The sequence below is a fragment of the Lepidothrix coronata genome, unplaced genomic scaffold (genome assembly GCF_001604755.1).
Source record: "Lepidothrix coronata isolate B3197 unplaced genomic scaffold, Lepidothrix_coronata-1.0 Scaffold14, whole genome shotgun sequence".
Classification (NCBI taxonomy): domain Eukaryota; kingdom Metazoa; phylum Chordata; class Aves; order Passeriformes; family Pipridae; genus Lepidothrix; species Lepidothrix coronata.
Genome location: NW_016690194.1, coordinates 8,591,628 through 8,607,960, shown reverse-complemented (window position 1 = coordinate 8,607,960; position 16,333 = coordinate 8,591,628). Strand labels below are relative to the sequence as shown.

At 38.3% G+C, this 16,333-nt stretch overlaps 1 long non-coding RNA gene across 1 annotated transcript; it reads right to left on the bottom strand.

The window, feature by feature from the left end:
- Nucleotides 1-492: 492 nt before the first annotated feature.
- Nucleotides 493-6,359, bottom strand: LOC108493083. Its single transcript, XR_001873328.1, has 3 exons — nt 6,257-6,359; nt 2,188-2,274; nt 493-575 (listed from the first exon to the last, which is right to left on the bottom strand). It is a non-coding gene; the product is annotated as an uncharacterized LOC108493083 (long non-coding RNA).
- Between the last annotated feature and the right edge of the window lie 9,974 nt (nt 6,360-16,333).

Sequence of the window (16,333 nt, the reverse complement as noted above, 5' to 3'; positions counted from 1 at the left end):
CTTCATGTGCTAATAAAAAAAGCACTTATGCAGGTTTTTCACTATAACTTCCAAGACTTCTCCCTTGGAATCAGTAAAAAGTCAAAAGGATTTAAGAACATAAGGAATTTCCCTCTTGGTGAGATCAGTGGTCCATCTAGCCTAACATGCCATTTACAGAAATAGCTATATGAGGTGTTATTTATTGAGTTTGGTTTATTTTTTTGTTTTAATATTAATATTATGCATTATTAAATACAATAGTATTTTGTATATGATAAAGGAGTGAGGAAAATCTTTAAAGTGAGAAGGTAGAATTACTTTTGCTTTTCCACTGCTATTACTTCGCTCAGTAAGTATACAAAATCAGGGTTGAAATAAACATGTTTTCCCCAAGTATGTCAAAATGCATGGATATTGACTGCTGGATGTGCAAAGAGGGCTGGAAATGGGCAGCAAAACTGCGGGAGAGAAGGTACAGCTGCATTCACTGAGCATCCTCTACCACTGGCAGGAGATTTTATTTCCCTCCAGGAATGTGTCATGAACCTGAAGCATCATTATGAACTCCACACACAATCAGGGTCACAGTGGTCCTGAAAGAAAATAATGAAAGAAAGTCAGCAGGTACAGCAGCGACACTTTCCATCTTAATTCCCAACAAGATTCCTTTATCTTTCCCTTGTTGTTAAGGGACAGCGAAGGCATTACTTATTCTGACCTGTACACCTGTGTGCAGCCAGAGCCTGCTTTGAATGGAAGCCCTGTGTGTACACACAGGTACACTGGAGTGCCATTGCTGCTGCCACTGCTGCTCCCCTTCCCTCTCTGAATTCAAAAAGAAGGGAGAACTCTATTGTCCTTTGTCGAGGACCAAGAATCAGAATGGGAACGATTTCAGAAGTGGAAAAATATGTACAGAGATTGAAAGGACTTTATGATGCAGACTTTACAGTTATTATGTGTATACACATTGTATGTTTCCGCAGAATTTGTATCTCCAGGCTTGTTCACTTCCCTGCTTCCCTGCTGGTTAGCTGGAGAAAAACTGCAAAGAGGAAACAGCCACCATTCGCCCTTTCCTTCCCCAGTTCCTCCTACGCTCCTCTCCCTTTTGCCTGTGTCCCTATCCTGGTTTATTCTCCCGCTTGTCTGTCCCATGCTCCACCCCATGTTCTGGCCCTTTCCCCTCCTGAGCTGATAAAAAATCGCGTGCATGCTTGAATAAAGCATTCTACCTGCACCTTACCTTGTCTCCTGAACCCGTGCTGTGCCATGGCCCCATTCCCCCCTTTTGGACTGTGGCAGTCCTTCTCAATGATGGCTGACATCTTCTTATTCAATGATATTGTCATGTTCTTCATATTGCCCTCCACTCCCCACCCCTCCACCAACAAAAATTTCAAACTGATGAGAAACCACATTTAAAAAGGGCAAGAACAACAGTGATGGTGTACTAGGAGCTTTTGGAGTTGTTATCCTTTGCTTTGTTTTCTGTTTAGGAGAAAGGGCAAGGAGGAGTAACAAATGGAATAATGATTTTTCCAACAGTAAAGAAAAGGATAAGATTGTAACTCCCTTGTCTTAAATACCAAGAGGGGAACACAAATGAAGGGGCTGCATAAAAGTGATGGTAAAAGTGCGAAGATGGAAGTGATGCAAGAATGGTATAGTTGTGATTGTATCACAACCAAAGACCCTGAAGAGACACTGTATCTGCTTTAATTTCTTCACTTGTCCAAAGCAATTTCCCTCTATGCAAAGACCTGGTTCTCACACAGACAGGGAGCACTGAGGAAAGGTTTCATTAATATGTGACTCTGTGCTGGAAATGTTGTTTTGCCAAATGCTTCATCTCATTGAGTCATAGCAAGCAAAGTCTTACTGATTATGTTGTCATTTGCTGTAAGAAAAGAGCAGCACACATGGCAGCTGGTATCTGGCATAATAACAACAGAGTAAACAGAGGGCTGTTTAGAGCAGGATATTCAAAATCACCTTTTGCAGGAGCTCATGTTGCATCACTGCATCTTTAGGGAGAGCCAAGAAAAACTGGCTTCCTAAGTCAGAGGCTGTGAATCTTTACTGTAGTTACATCATACTGGGAACACCCTTGAGACCAAATTAATTCAAATCAAAAATCCTCCTCTTGTCTCTGATTATCAGTGACTGAGAAGGAACTATGTCATGTTGTTAGTTTTTACTTACATTTGTGGCCAGTGCCAGGATCTGGTCCTAGGATTTAGTCCCACGCCCTCCCGTTGTGCGGTGGACGAATGTCATCTGTTTTCTATGCTTCAGATAGTGGAAGAATGAATAGACATGAATAACAAGATAGTAATTGTACAATTGTGCAATTGAAAGTGATTAATAGAAGTTATATCTTTAGCTGTTTTCCCACTCTACATTACAAAGAACATAATTTCCCGTTTGTTTTTTTTTTTTTTGTAATGACAATTTACTTTGCATCATGTGGTTAGCATATTAATTTTCCAATCAGTCTTCACTCAGATGCATATTCTTATCAATAATGAATGAAATTATAGGTTTAAAGAGTCAGAAATATCTAGCAGACTAATATTGAGCACTTGAGGAAAATCTGCAATACTTTTTAGACTTTGACTTTAAAATTTGGTTTTGTGGCAATTATTAAGGAGAATTTTTATATTATGTCAGACATTATGCACATCATTGTGTGAATGACTGTCAGTTAAGGCAAAGTTATTAAGATGAAAAAATTTGTTGTGCTAAGTTCTCCAGCAGGTCTGCTGTTCTATTTTATGAGAGTCTGTATTTGGGAAAAAAACCCAAACATTGAATCTCATGCTTCAGAATTTAAGGCAAGGTGCAACCGTTTACCAAAAATAAAATGAAATAGAGGATCTTTTGTACAACATTTCCAAATTCTAGAGACTCTTCCTTTTTCTAAATCATTTAGAAATACCTTTTGTTGAGTATGATGTACACATATTTATGGATACTGATGTCCAGTAACTCTTTCCAAGCTCTCACAGGCTGAATCTCACTTTAAGTCCCAGCTCCAGTGCAAACTGGACACCATTTTCATGCCTGAGATTCTGCATCTGGGAAACTAGCTGCCTTACTCGAGCCAAGAGAGAGTAATTGCAGATTACTGCAGAAATTGGAGCATTTCAGCTTGAGGGCAAACATGAAGTCAGTGTAATCTCTCCATAAATTCACAACAGTATCTAAACAAATCCAATTCAAGAGCTGTAGTAGAAATATATTCCCAAGGTTGCCATACCATTTTATGAGCTCTCCATCTTTTTCTTTAGGAAGTCAAGGGAACAACGGAGACACATTTTGTTTTTATAATAATCCTATTCCAAAGAATAATTATATGACCCATGTAGAATTAATCTCAGCATAAATACATTTCTTAAATTTTCAAGGAGCCTGCTGAAATCAGGTGATTCAGCATCAGATTCCAAGTTCCCAAAATAATGATGTATGTACATTTAAAAGAGGACAATGTTAGAATAACAAAAGAAAATTATTAATATACATTAGATATATTAAATGGTGACAATCTGAGGGACACATGATTTGCAATTCAGTATTTGTGTTTGACCAGTGAGAAGCGGGTGTGTGAAGCAGGATGCATTGAACCAACAGACAGTTAAAATGTGTTGGGGAAAAAATGTTTTTGAAGTAGAGTAGAAATAAATAAAGAATTACTGATGTGGTATTTCTTGGGGAAAAAAAAAGAAATAGGGGTGGCAAAATGAGGTGAAACCTAATATGTTAGTACTAATCTTTACTGAGCTATACCTATGAGCAGAAGTTCATGAACTAGGAAAAAACTCAGTATTTCAGTACTGTGAGACAGAACTGCAAGTTCCCTAAGCAGATGGGTCATCAATACAGAGATTAAAGTCTTGGAAAATCTAGCAATTTTCTAAAGAGCACCTCAAAGTTTTCAAAAGATGAAAAAAGTCCTGCAGTAATTGATCCAAACAGCTTTGGGGTGCAATAATCTTTAAGTAGTAAAACAGGGACGAGAAATGTTGCAAAGAGGCAACTGAGATAGCGTGTTTGCTCATTATTTTATTCTAATTGTTATGGTGGGACTGTAAAAAAAGTACATTTCAAAACAATGTTGGACATTACTACTTAAGGGTTTCACAGTCATGTGCCACTCTGTTTCACAGGCAGTAGGAGGGAGTATTCAGGAAGGACAACCCCTTATGCCTACTTAATTCTCACACTCCACTCCTGCTGTTTTGCATTACTTTCAATGTATTATACATCATGTTTAAAATTCAGGTTCTGTAGCTGTCTCTGGCAAAGGACTTCATCATGTTCATGTTGAATCTATGATTAATTTACTTAATGTACTTGCTTAATTTTGAATAGTAGAATCTTGAATAAGGATTGTCTCCTGCATGGACATTTATGTGACTTTAACATTTGATCTCTGCCTACCTTATTTAATAAAAATCTGCCCTTTAGATGAAATGCTGAGTTGTTATAAAGATAACAGTTGCTGTTAAAATTATATCCAGTGCATTTCATTAGCACTGCTATTAGTTAGACACCTTGAAATAAATTAACACTGCCCTGTACCTGAGAAAGAAATTCACTGATTTTTCCAAGGTTAATTTGTGGAATGAATTGAGGGACAGGTGAAGCTCACTTTGATTGTCAGTATTTGTATTCTGTATTTCATATCTGTCTTTGATTTGACAATGAAGAGGATGTCCACGAATTTGATAGCAGTCTAGTGAGTAAAAGCTAAAATATTTTAGTAAACTGAACTGTAAAACACTCTCTGTAAAATCCTAGGGTTTGAAAAATCTCTCAAAACATAGAGTTAATCACTTGTCATGCTTTATAGTCTACCATAAAAGTGTTTGCTTCTGTTCTTGGATACAGGGGAATTTTCCACCAGTCTTCCTTAAAAAAAATGCTGTTTTGTTAAGAACAATCAATGAACTCCAAGCTTAAATATGATCATCAATGTTTTTCCTTTGTCCTTGTGCAAATATTGGGTCAAATATTGTTATGGAGTATAACTAGAACTTCTCTTAGTTTTGTCTTCTGAGGTACCTGTATGGAGGATTTTTGTCTGATTTTATGTCTATTTTACAATCCAGGACAAATAAGTAATTTCTTTTATCACCCATTTCCTGTGTTCTGTAATCTAATTCCCTTGGGCATCCTAGGAACTTTTTTTGCACCCATTTGAGTTTGACCTTGTTTTCCTCAAACCTCCAACCAAAATGAATTTTCAAGGGGCTTTTTCCTATGTCATATACAAGTTACGAACAAACATTACCATTTTTTGGCTTTAAGTTTTGTAATATATATTCTTGTTATGAGACCCCCCATTAAATTGATTTTCCTTTATAGATTTAATTCTAAATGCAATTTCAGTTTTCAAAAGCACAGAGTAATTCCCATGTTCCAGTATGTGATGAGTTTCTTGTGGACTTCAACAGCTATGCAAAATTCCCATTGCGATTATTGATTTTGATGGCAAGAGGACTTACAGAAATTAATAAAATGATCATAAATCAATAAAATGAACTGAAAGAAAATGCCAAGCATAAGAAATTTAGATTAAAATCTCAACCTTGAAATTAAACAAAATTGTAGTGCAAGATCAAATAAAGCAGTTAATTTCTTACAATTTCATGAAACTTTTTTTTTTTTTTGGTGCAAGCTTCATTTAGATTATAGCCCTCTTGGTTCAGGAGTTAAAAAAAAGATAAAGAAATCATCAGAGCAGGTTCATTTATTTACAAATAATTTCCTTGGTGAGCGTTTCAAAGGTTCCTGGACATTGATTTAGATGGTAATACTCTATCCATATACATACAAAAAAGATTTGGTATATTAGGTACTTAAACATACAATTAAACTCTCCCTGAGTGGATAAAATTGTCCATAAAATTTATCTGCAGTTGAAATACGTTCCAGAATTTTTTCAGTGTTTTTATTTAAGGAGTTTGTTTAGGTTGTTAGGGTTTTTTTGTTTGTTTTGGTTTGGTTTTTTGTTTGTTTGTTTTGTTTGCTTTGTGCTTTTTTTGTCTTGCTTTTTAACCAGAGTAATTAATGACAATGTTGTTAAATTTTAAGGGAGAGATTCAAACCTAATGTTTTCTCTGGACTACAGTCTTCATAGTTTCACAGAATCTAACTTTTGATATTTGTATAAATGAAAAATTGGCCTTAGATTTGCCTGAGAGCTTTAGTTCATGAAGGACTTCCAAAGATCTCAGTGTAAATCCAGCACTCAAGAATTTTCAAATACCTGATGTATATTTAAAAATCATGAGACACTTTTTCTTTCAGCAGATCTATAGTAGCTCCTTTGCTTATTTTGGACGGAAACTGCAGAACTTCTATTAAGCTCTGAAATAAAAGATACCTGTTTGTAATTTCAATGTGTTATGTCTTTTCGTAAAATGAGAGGAAAACTCATTAACTCAGTATTATGGCAAACTTTTTTTTTAAAATGACTGTTGTTTACCAGAGCTATTAGAAAGACGTGTAATTTCTAATAATCAAATATTAGTTTTGAAGACTAAATACGTGTTTAGCTTTGTCTTTTGGGAATTTTTTTGAGACCTTAACTTGCACCACTCTAAAGACTGAAAAAAATGTGCCGTTCATTACTGATTTTGCATGCAAGGATAGGAGGAAACATGCTGGGTTGTGATGCACCTCTTGAAGAACCAATTTGTCATGTTTCAGAGAAGAGCTTTATCAACACTAAACTATGGACCATTAATAACAAATATTTACAAAATTATGCAATTAAGATTTTTTTTCTTGTTTCTAAATGTCACAGTAATTGCTGGCTTTGGACTATGAAGAGGTGGTTCAAGAAGCATTGAGGACTATAACTAAAATACTTATCCAAAATTATTGTATTCATGCTCTGCTATCATTGGACAGCAATAGGTTTGGGAGTACTTGATGTTGATTCAGAAAATAACAGCCTTTTCATCACCTCTTATTTTCTGATTCCTTTTTAGAGGGAGAGTCTCTAAACACTGAGTAGTGGTTTGCAGATAATACTATACATAAAATATATAGACATGATATACATAAAATTCCCCAATTCTAGGAATTCTTTGATAGGTGCTGAATACAAGGAGGTACTACAAGACTATAAGCCTATTGCTTTCTGGGTTTTGATCAAAATATATTTTAATTAGTCCTAAAATATACTTTATCACTAGTTCCTTTACAATAATTGAATAATCCATTTTTAAATTTGAGTATTTCCTACTCAAGAAATCAAACCCTCACTGTTTGCCCAGATACTGCAAAGGATTTAGGTGAACTTCTTCTTTCAAAAGATTTCTGGTGTTCATAGCTTCAAAATACCTTTTTTTTTTTTTAAAAGATCCTTAGGGGCTTAAGGCATCATCAGAGAGCAGTCACATCTGGTGGAAATTAGGCCAGCAGGAATGCAGATGACCTTTTTTTCTGGAATAGACTTCCCATATCTTTTTAGAACATGGTCTGGAGCTGTATTTCTGCAAACTATCACAAGTAAAGTGTCTTATTGGATTATGAAAAGCACATGGCATTGACCTAATGTTCTCATTCTAATTAAGGTATTGAGGGCAACAGTTGCGGGGTTTGGCCAATATTGAGCACTTTCAAAGATCCCTTTGAAATACACAACCAAACTATGTAGGGTTACTCTATATTATTGTATTATTAGATGATTCTATTTTTTTTTATACAATAGTTATTTAGTAAATAATAGCCTCAGATATGTGAATTTAAAATGTTCCTGTATCGCTTACTTCGCTGACATCATCTTATAGCAAAAGACCCCCTGTATTTAATAACACCTGTTCAAAAAGGTGACACTATTAATTAACACCATGGAGAAGAACATGATGGTAAGTGTGTCTGTACACGGCTGTCAAATACCGTGGTCAGAAAGCAGCTCAGATTCCAATAACTGAAGAAAATCATAGTGTTGCTTCATCACAGTTATGGACTATACCCAAGAATATAATTAATAAGATAAGGTAGCAAAAAAAGTTTTAATAATAGAATTATCTGTGATCCCGTGGAAGAATTCCCTAATTAAGAAAGTAGCATTTAGGAACCATGCAGAGCATAGAGTTTTCTTACTTTTATTTTTTAAAGATAAACAGGATTAATTATACCATAAGTGTAACCTAATTGATAATTTCATTTTTCCAAGGACATTTTTAATTATATTACTTCATTTATTCATGCCAATAAAGAGACAATACTTTTAAGATTTACCTCAAATAATTTATATATATATATTTCTAAAGAAGCCACCAAGGAAGGTAACAAATTTGTTGTCACAGAGATAGAAAGAGTCAAATCAGGTAATATACCAAGCATAAAAAAAGAGTTGGTAGAATTCACAATAAAAATGGCCCCTTTTTTACAGAGCTACTTCAGCATTTTTGTCTTATAAATAAATGATTACCAAAGTTTAGCACACATGTCTCAAAAGTTCAGAGAAACTAGAATGACAGCACTAGTTGTGCAATCCTGATTTCTTCTAGAGAATGGTTGATATTCTTTTGGAAAAGTAACTTTATGTCAAAAATTCTGGTGCTGAGCAGTTTTGTGTAGGAGGGTTTTTTTGATGGTGTGAAAACACATTTGAAACAGAAGTCTGTTATTTCCTCCCAGTATGACACAAAGGTAAATCAAATCCAAATGACCACACAACAGCTCAGACTCACGAGCAGCAGATGGCAGTAGTTTATTTATTATTTTTATGCTGTGTTGCAGTGAATCTATGCTTCTGTCTGTCATTTCCAGAAATTGGAGAGAATATGTGCATATTAATTAATGAGTATTCTTAGTCCTTTTTCATTGTTTACCTCTACAATATGCACTCTAACTCCTATTCTGCCACAGGAATTTCTCAGTCTGAAAATACAGGGAAAGTGGTAACTAATAATGTTGTACATTGTTAGAGCCAACTTGATGATCTTTATTTGTTCCTACTTTTTTAAGACAGTTACCTCCACTTGTTTTTTCCTGTTTGGAAGTTAGAGGGGCCATATAGGAAATGTCCTTACTTTAGAACCCCAGCATGTTATGTAGAGCATCCAATGGATCCAGGCCATTGTTAGCAGCACTTACAGCATAATCATAGTATCCCAGAATGTTTTGGGACCCTAAAGACAATCCAGGTCCACTCCCTGCAAGGGACAGGACACCTTCCGCTATCTCAGGTTGCTCCAGCCCCGTCCAGTCTGGCCCTGGACACTTCCAGGAATGGGGCAGCCGCACCTTCTCTGGGCAACCTGTGCCAGAGCCTCACCAGCCTCACAGCCAAGAATTTCTTCCTGATATCCCATCTAAACCTACTCTCTGTCAGTTTTAAGCCATTCCCCCTTGTCCTGTCACTCCAGGCCTTTGTAAATAGTCTTTCTCCGTGTTCCTTGCAGCCCCTTCATGTCCTGGAAGGCCACAATTAGGTCACCCCAATGCTTCCTTCTCCAGGCTGAACAATCCCAACTCTCTCAGCCTTTCCTCACAGCAGAGCTGCTCCATCCCTCTGATCATCTTGGTGCCTCCTCTGGACTCGCTCCAGCAGCTCCATGTCTTTGCTGTGCTGGCCCCCAGGGCTGGAGGCAGCTCTGCAGGTGGGGTCTCACCTGAGGGGGCAGAGGGGCAGAATTTCCCCCTGCCCTGCTGCCCCCACTGAGGGATCAGCCCATGTCCAGCCTCTCCCCCACCAGCACCCCCAAGTCCTTCTCCCCAGGGCTGCTCTACCTGCTCATGCCCAGCCTGGACTGATCCTGGGGGTGCCTCGATGCCAGTAGAGCACCAGCCCTTAGCCTTAAACCTCAGGAGATTCCCAGGGGTCACTTCTGGAGTTTTTCTAGGTCCCTCTGGATGGCCCTATCCTTCAGGTGTGTCAATGCACCGTCAGCTTGGTGTCACCTGCAAACCTGCTGAGGGTCCCTCAGTCCCTCCATCCATGTCATTAATGAAGAAGTTAAGTCACACTGGTCCCAACACAGACTCCTGAGGGCACCACTGATCACTGATGTCCATTGAGACTCTGAGTCATTGACCACGACCCTCTGTATGTGACCATCCAACTACTTTCGTATCCCTCTATTCAACAGTCATTAAATCCATTTCTCTCCAAATTAGGGAGAAAGATATTATGGGGGACCATAGTTGGAAGATATAAGCGACTGTGACTATATATATCTATGAGGAGCAAAGACAGTATCAGTAGTATGAGTGTACTTGTGTAAATGATACCAATTCACTGTAAACAGCCTTGCCTAATATCCCAGTAATTTTGGGGAAATTACAGGGCTGCTCAAGACTTTTGTCACAAAGCTTTATGAGAGTATGCAATTAACTATAGAATGGGGAAATAATGGTCATCTTCAGTAGCAGCTCCTATGTAATAAGTATCCTTTTAAAGTCAGGACTGCAGCAGGGAAAACATTAGAGAAGCATTGATTTTTGCAGTGTGACATTCTCATTAGATAAAGAAATGCAGAAAGTTTTTGAGGGAAACATTTGAACTTCATATCATTTTGTGTAAACCTCTTTCCTCTGTAACTTTGTTGATGATGGTATTTTTCATTGTGGATAATTTCTTCCTGTTCTCTTTAACTGCATGTGGCAGCCTCTTTTGGTAATGGCTATGTGAGCAGGGAGGAATATTAAAGAATTTGCCAACCAAGAGTGTCCAGGTCACGTCTGCCTGCTGACAGCAGTCTGTGTTAGACTGAATACATGCCTGATGACTTGTAATAGAGGAAATTACATCCACTTTGATAAGAATTCCAGATAAGAAATATGCTCTCTCTAAATTTTGGAGCACTTGAAAACTGAATAAAAAGTCATAGTAGGAATTTATGCAAAAATGTTTGCATGGTATCCACTATTCTTCAAATTTGCATTTGTGTGGGGTTTTTAAAGCCATGGGAGAGTGTAGGAGAGTCTGGTTTAAAACAGAGTATATTTGACACTCATTACTGTAAAAGGAATAGGAGATCTTGAAACTAAAAGTTTCCTTCTGAACACTGGAAAAAATATGACTCAGTACAAATATATACCAAACCTGATAAATATGAAAGTAAAAATGGAATTTGAAACACAGATAAGGTTTTCTTCACACACCTACCCCACATAATGATCATTAAAACATCTATAAATAATAGTAATGGTTAATATATGAGGTAGTGTAGTTACTCCTGATAATCAGTTTTTCATCTATATGTGCAGTTATTGGCATAAAGGCATTATATCTTACAAAAGTCTGATTTTATCTTGGATGTACAGTAACTTACTTGACAGATTCCAATTTTTATTTAGTAATACAGTTTAATACTTGGTGAGAAGGGCTTGAACAGACCTTACTGCATGACAACCTCTTTCATTTTAAACAGGTAAGTAAGATATAGGGGATTGATATTACTCAAGTTCATTATCTGTAAAAAGAAGATTTCAAGTCCCTGATTCAGCTTAACAACCCACATTCAAACTGATTTGCCTCACTGAGTTCAGTAGTCACAAAAGAAGATTGTCACAGGGTGGGACTACTGCCAACACTGTGTCAGATTTGTCTAATCCAGTCTTGAGAACCTCCAACCACTGACAATATAAATAAACTGAAAATATAAACGTTTCATAGCACATATTTATATGTACATTTTTGAATATGATGTTAGTTTATAAAATTGACTAGTCAATGAAAACTTATTTGCTGAAGCAACATTTGATTTAAATGTGAGGAGGAAAAGGCATATCTTTAAATTTTTAACTAGTATGGACACAGCAACACAACTAAACACAACAAACCATTTTTTCTTTATCATGTCTAATATTGAAATGGTTATTTGTTTACTCTGTGTCCTTGAAATTAAGAGTAAAGTCAAGGAACATCTTAATTTCCTGAGCGTCATGAGGTTTTGAGTTCCTAGAAATCAGGGATTTCTGATGACTAGAAACTCACAAATAACTTATGAATATCATAAGTAAATCCTATTATTCATAACATGTTTGCAAGTTGAAGTATATTGATTCAGTAAGTTCATATAATTATTTTTGATTTTAAAATATTTTGAAAACAGCACTCCATGCTTACATTAGATCTGGTTTCTCACAAAACCAGTTACTTTTTGCTGTCACTGATCTAGTTCAAAGTGCTTGGTGTTAGAATACCTTGCTATGCAAATTTCTTTTTTCTCTTAAGATGTGCAAACACAACAACCTCACTCCACGCCAGTCCTCTTACATGCAGTGTAAATAATCTGTAACTACTCATAGGTTCATAAATAAAATGAAATTTCCAGGAATTCCTGAGTTATTTCTTGAAAATTAATTCTGATTGACTTTTAATTACACATCAGCCATATTTACACAGTTTTCCATAGATATCCAACATAATTATGTTTTACTAAGCATAAATGTTCAGAAAAGGATTTCTTTAAAAGCATAAATATTCAACCTGTTAAGAAAAATTTCAAGTTTGCAGTTTGCAGTGTTTTGATAAACTTTTGTATTGAAATAACCAAGTCTCAAAAAAGAGTCCATATTAAATCATGATGTAACCAAACACAACTTGAAAACTGTGGCCAGACTAGTGACATATTCTACTTTATTTTCTTGACCAGTTAATATGGGAAATTCTGTTTAAATTACATATTAGATCACAGTATTTATTTTTTGCTCTTTATTTTATTTTATTATTAAATCTTTATTCAGAAAATGAAAATCGTATAACAAGAAAAATAAACAAATTAAGAGTTTTCAAGAAAAAACAATTTGGTAATTTTTATATGTTAAAGGAAACCTCAAGTAATAGTAATTTGGACATCTTGCACTTGTTTGTGAATGTGCCTTGTTTTGTAATATGATGCACACAAGAGCAGGCAAAGCTTTTCCTTCTCTGGGGATGCTGACTTCTGATTTGTATTCAGGTGCCCACATCCCTCTGGCTTGGCAGACTCTTATATTAGAGTTAGGTACCTACATATCTCTGAGGAGGCTGTCGTCATGCATTTGAAGACAGGGTTGTCATCCACTCAAATAATCCTCATAAATAGTTCATTCAGGTTTCACCAGCCTATTCCTCCTTTGCTTCTAGTGCAAAGAGTACTCTGAGCTATGCCCAAAGGTGGCATATAATTGTTAATCACACAGGATTTTACTAATGTAGGAATAGGTCACAGCCAGGGAGTGGTTTAAAGGTCCTGATAATAAAAGTGCCACTGGCACTCACTCAGAACATAGATGTGAATTTTTTACACCTACCAGTCTTGTAATTTTACAGCCACTGTGTCCCTCCCTCCTAGGACTGACACCCAGAACCCCACACTCTCTGTTTCTTGTAATTCTTCCACTAAAATGCCTCCCAGTCTCACTGACCTACTATTATTGTGTGTCTGCTGCTCCCATTCCTATGGTATCCAGAATTATTTTCCTTAGGCTCTGTGGTGGGGGGAAACAGTTTTCTGCCTGCAGTTATAAAATGGTAAAACCCCAGGGGGTGGTGACCCTTGAGGTTTTACCCAATGAGTGCTTCTGCAAAATATAAACATATCACAAGCAGAACGGAAGAGAAGGTAGTTGTAGTTTGGTTTTAGAAGAAGTAGCCATGTTGTAGGAGCCACGAGGAGAAACAGCAGCAGCCCCACTGGGGGCTGGGTCCCCCCACCCACGCCCCTGCAGGGGGCTGCAGGGACTTGGAACAGCATAAGGCTGGGCTAGGTACCTGTAGCTGAGAGCTAGGAAAGTTTTCTCCACCGTGAGTGAGCAGAGACAGAGCAGCGGCAGCGTCCAGAGATTGTGGCTAAGAGCCAGCGGAAGATAAGCAGCAGAAACAGCATGCAGCTGAGCAAAGAAGACACAAAGTTGTCTGAGAGAGCCGAGAGAGAGAGAGCCAGCAGCAGAGAGAGAGGAAGTTGGGGTAAGAACTGAAATAAAACCCCAAACTCCTTTTGTGACCTTTCCTAAGTGGAAAGGATGGACTCCTACTGAATGGAAGTCCTAAAGTGCAGCAGCACTGCAGAGAGGAGCTGAGAAGCTCAGGAGTCCTGGAAAACTGAACCAGGACAACCAGATGGAATGCAGGGGTGGTGACCTTGGCCCCCCCTCCCCCTCATCGCTGCTGCCAAGCTGGCAGACTGAGACAGAGCACAGGAGCTCTGGTAGAACTCTTGAGGCAAAGGCCTTCAACTGAAAGCCACCCGAGATTTTCTGACTCAGGGGTGAATCCCCTGAGGAAGGGACCTTCCTGGGGGTCTTACGCCCCATGATATGACTGTGGTGAAGCGGGTTTTGTCCCTGCTACGCAGCCCACGGAGGAAGACCCTCGTTTGAAGACAATGGGCCGAGGGGCTTGGATATGCCTCGTGTGTACTGGCAGAGATCCAGCTACAGATGCTGCTGCATGAGAACAAGAGAACCTGCTGCCTTAGAGACATTGCTGCTCTGAAGAAGGGATCTTTCCTTCTTCCCTCCTGGACTTTCATTTGGAGGGGAGAAGAGATTTGATCCATTGTAAATACTTATGTCATGGTAGAGATAATTAAGATTGTATATAATGTATTGTAGTATTTATTTGTACAGTCATTGTAATATATATTCCCATTCCCCCGTTTTGAGTCTCGTGTGGTGTCTGGAAAACCCATCTCACATTGGGTTGAGATGTGAGAGGGGGCTTGGACTAGGGAGTTAGATTTTGGGGCTCTCAAACCATGACAGGCTCATTATTATGTTATTATACTTGTTTTTTAAATGCTTAGGAACCTTGAAAGTTGTCCAAAGTTAAAAATGAATGTAAATGTTTTACAGTTTTATTTACAGTATTATTGAAAGGCAAAGAATATTTGAGAGCTTTTTATAGTTCAGGTTTATTTTTTTACTATTAATTCTAGGATTTCAATACTGAAAGTTAGTCCATTCAGCTTAACTGTCTAAAATTTAAGCTTGTGATTTCAACATGCCTTGCTTAGAAAATGAATGTCTTGTGGTGATGTTTAGATTTTTTTAAAAAGAAAATTTAAAAAAGCCGAAAACCCACTAACCAAACCTAAACCACATTATTTAGTGCAAGTGATTGTCATGGTTTGAAAGCCTCAAAAATCTAATTCCCTATCTTCAAACGCCCTCCCACATCTCAACCTAGTACAAGATGTGTTTTTTCCAGACAAAACACGAGACTCAGAATGGGGGAAAGGGAATATATTACAATGACTGTACAAATAAATATTATAATACATTATACACACAATCTCAACTATCTCTACCATGACATAAGTATTTACAATGGATCAGATCTCTTCTCCCCTCCAAATAAAAGTCCAGGAGGGAAGAAGGACAGATCCCTTCTAGTCTCTGAGCAGCAGTTTCTCTATGGCACCAGTCATCTGTCCTCTTCACATGCAGCAGCTGATAGCTGGATTTCTGCCAGCACACACGAGGGAGGCCTCCAAGCCCCTCTCAGCCCCTCGATGCAGGCAAAGGGGTCTTCCGTGGGCTACGTTCACCGCAGACAAAGGTCATCCCACCATGGTCATACCATGAAGCACAGGGGGTCTTTGTGACGGTCTGGTATCTTCAGGGGACTCAAGCCCCTTGCAGAGCTTCTGTGCCCTGCCTCAAGGTGAACCTCCCACACACCATCCTGGCTGAGCTCTCAGGACAACCGAGCTTTTTAGCTTCTCTCTCTCTCTGGTGCTGCAGCACTCCAAGGCTCCTCTCCTTAATAGGAGTCTATCTCCCTCCTTTCTTGGAGGTCTCAGAGGGGTATGGGGTTTTATTCTAGTTCTTACCCCAGCTTCCTCTCTCCCTGCTGCTCTCTTGGCTTTCTCGGCTCTCCTTCCAGGATTTCTCTCTTGCTGCATGCCGTTTGCTGTTTGGTTCAGTTCTTATCTGTCCTGGCTCTCAGCCACAGTCTCTGGACGCTGCTTCTCTGCTTCTGCTCTGTCTCTGCTCACTCACGGTGGAGAAAACTTTCTTAGCTCTCAACTGCAGGCACCTAGCCCAGCTTTATGCTGTTCCAGGTCCCTGCAGCCCCCGCTGGGTGCTGGGGAGGCCCAGCCCCCAGTGGGGCTGCTGCTGTTTCTCCTCGTGGCTTTCACAACATGGCTACTTCTTCTACCAAACCACAACTCCTCGCTTCCGGTCTGGTTGTGGTATGTTTATATTTCGCAGGAGTGCAGATTGGTTCAAATCTCAAGTGTCACCACCCCCTGGGGGTTACCACTTTCTTAGCTTCAGGGGGAAAACCTGGTTCAAACCACTACAGTGATCCTCCTTGTTTATTTATTAACAGTAAATGTATAAGGCATGCTAACATTTTTATTCACTTACAAGGTGTAGAGATGTGTGTAAG